This window comes from Bubalus bubalis, chromosome 4 (assembly GCF_019923935.1).
Source record: "Bubalus bubalis isolate 160015118507 breed Murrah chromosome 4, NDDB_SH_1, whole genome shotgun sequence".
Taxonomy (NCBI): Eukaryota; Metazoa; Chordata; class Mammalia; order Artiodactyla; family Bovidae; genus Bubalus; species Bubalus bubalis.
Genome location: NC_059160.1, coordinates 67470282 through 67472539, shown reverse-complemented (window position 1 = coordinate 67472539; position 2258 = coordinate 67470282). Strand labels below are relative to the sequence as shown.

The window sequence follows — 2258 nt, the reverse complement described above, 5'->3', positions numbered from 1 at the left end:
TTTATACCTTTGTTCTTTGACTTTTATAGGAACAAATTCTAAATATGAGTAATTGACTCTTCAATTTCCCAGCCTTGGCTTCAAATCTATTTTATAAGCTTCAAAATCATTTTAGTTTGAACTATCAAAATAGATGTCATACATACTTAAAGATCTCTTTAAATCACTTATGAAATCAGACAGGGCAGGTCAGGTACCTTTTCAGTACATGTATTAAGTACACATTTAAATGATTATATATAACATTGCCACAGTAGGCCTCTCTCCCATCCTGCCATCTTCGTGTTCCAATACAACATTTACAAACCCTTTTACTATGCCTTTCATAAACCAGCAGTGGTATCTGTTTTCGTTTGTTTGTTTTTGAGCGTTTCAATGGTTTTATTGTAGACAGCGTGAACAATTTAAGCAAATCATATAAAAATAAATTAGAAATTAATGAAAATAGTCTGTCCTCTATGAAGAGGGGGAAATGACCTGGTATTGGGGGAGGGAGGAACCTGCTGACGGGGTTGTGTATGCTGAGCCAGGAGGTCGGGGGCCCAGGCCCGACACCTCCTCAGGATGTGGGCCGGCCCTTCGCAGACAGGCCTCACTTGGCTCCTGACTTTCAGGCACTTTCTTCTCATTCTACGTGTCGTCCTGTTTCCTCCCAGCAGTTCCCAGCATTCAGGCTGCCAGTGGCGGCGGTCCAGCCCATGACAGGGGGATGGCCCCCACGACCGCCCCCACCCATGTGTTGGCGATGCTGACCCTCTTGAGTGGGGTGTAGCAGCAGGTGTACAGGAAAATGTTGAAGAGGCCCAGGGCGCCCGTGAGCGGGTTCACGCCCCAGGTCAGCAGGGCAACTCTGGGAACCGCACAGCATGTGGTGAAGAATAAGGCGAGCAGCGGGCTGATCTGTCCACGAACCAGAGGTCTGTTCTTTGTCCTGTTCATGTTTGAATCAAACGGAACCTCAAAAAACTGATTGATGGAGTTGGCAGCGCAGAAAGCCAGGCCTGTTCCAACAAAAGCAAGCAGGAAGCAGGAACAGGACCAGTCAAAAGGCGCTGGAGCCAGGACGAAGCCGGCCGAGGTGGTGCTGACGACCAGGGCTGTGAGTTTGATTTTGGACAGTCGGGCCAGAATTCCTGGCAAATCATCTGCACGGAGCTTCATCTCTTTCCACTGCTTCTCTTCTTTCATCTCTTTCCCCAGAACTATGGAGCCCTCAATTACTCAGGTGGGTTCTAGTTTTATCAATGCTTTTTCACTTGGCTTTCTGGACAGAGACAGGCTGGTGGGTACAAGAGGTCTCATCTTGCATATTTCGGCTTTAGCCTCATCCAAAGAAGTTTTTTCAAGGAAGGGAGATTCTGCTGGTTCTGGCTTCAGTTTTATTTGCTGCTTGAGGCTTCTGTTTAGTTGTGTGACATACATGAGCCGGAGGAAGTTAACGTGTTGAAATGTGACCCACTGCTGATTGATGTTCCTGAGAAGATGCAGGAATCTACGCGGTGACTCCCGCGTGGCTCTTCTTTCTAGATACCGGATGCATCCTCCTCCCCAGCCTGTCAGGAGGCCTGAGGAGAGATGTGCGGGGATGCAGCCATCACGCACGAGTCCAGCCGCCCCCTGGAGCCCCATGTCCTTTCTCCTCACCAGTTGCTGGGCGCCGCCATCTTCCTTCCCAGCCCCTCCGTGAGAAGAGCTATTTTTTTTCTTTTTTAAAAATATACAATATACTGAAAGTTCAGAGAAGGCAGTGGCACCCCACTCCAGTACTCTTGCCTGGAAAATCCCATGGACAGAGGAGCCTGATGGGCTGCCGTCTATGGGGTCGCACAGAGTCGGACACGACTGAAGCGACTTAGCAGCAGCAGCAGCAGCAGCATACTCAAAGTTAAAAGTTGTACATGTACTGATAAAAGGATTTTCTCCTTAATCAAAAGAATGGTGAATGTATTTATAAAGTAAATATTACTCAACCTTTAAGAGAAGCTGTGTTTTCATTCTTGCACCATTTATTATATAAAAGCAAGGTAATAATCTCCCTCAACTTGATGGAAAGAAACCTGTGCCTAATTCTGAGATTCTTTCTGTATTTAGGATTTGTATTTTTTCTCATAATAACCTTCACTTATCTGTACAGAAATTATAAACGTAACCTGCAGTGAATCTGAGTCAGAATTCCTGATCTTCCATTTATTAGTCATGGTAACACTGAGAAAATTAACTTTTCTGAGGATTTACTTCCTCTTCTTTTAGTAAGGTTT

The 2258-nt window shown here is 45.8% G+C and overlaps 1 pseudogene; it reads right to left on the bottom strand.

The window, feature by feature from the left end:
• Positions 1 to 625: 625 nt before the first annotated feature.
• On the bottom strand, positions 626 to 1595 carry LOC102398613 (annotated as a pseudogene).
• Between the last annotated feature and the right edge of the window lie 663 nt (positions 1596 to 2258).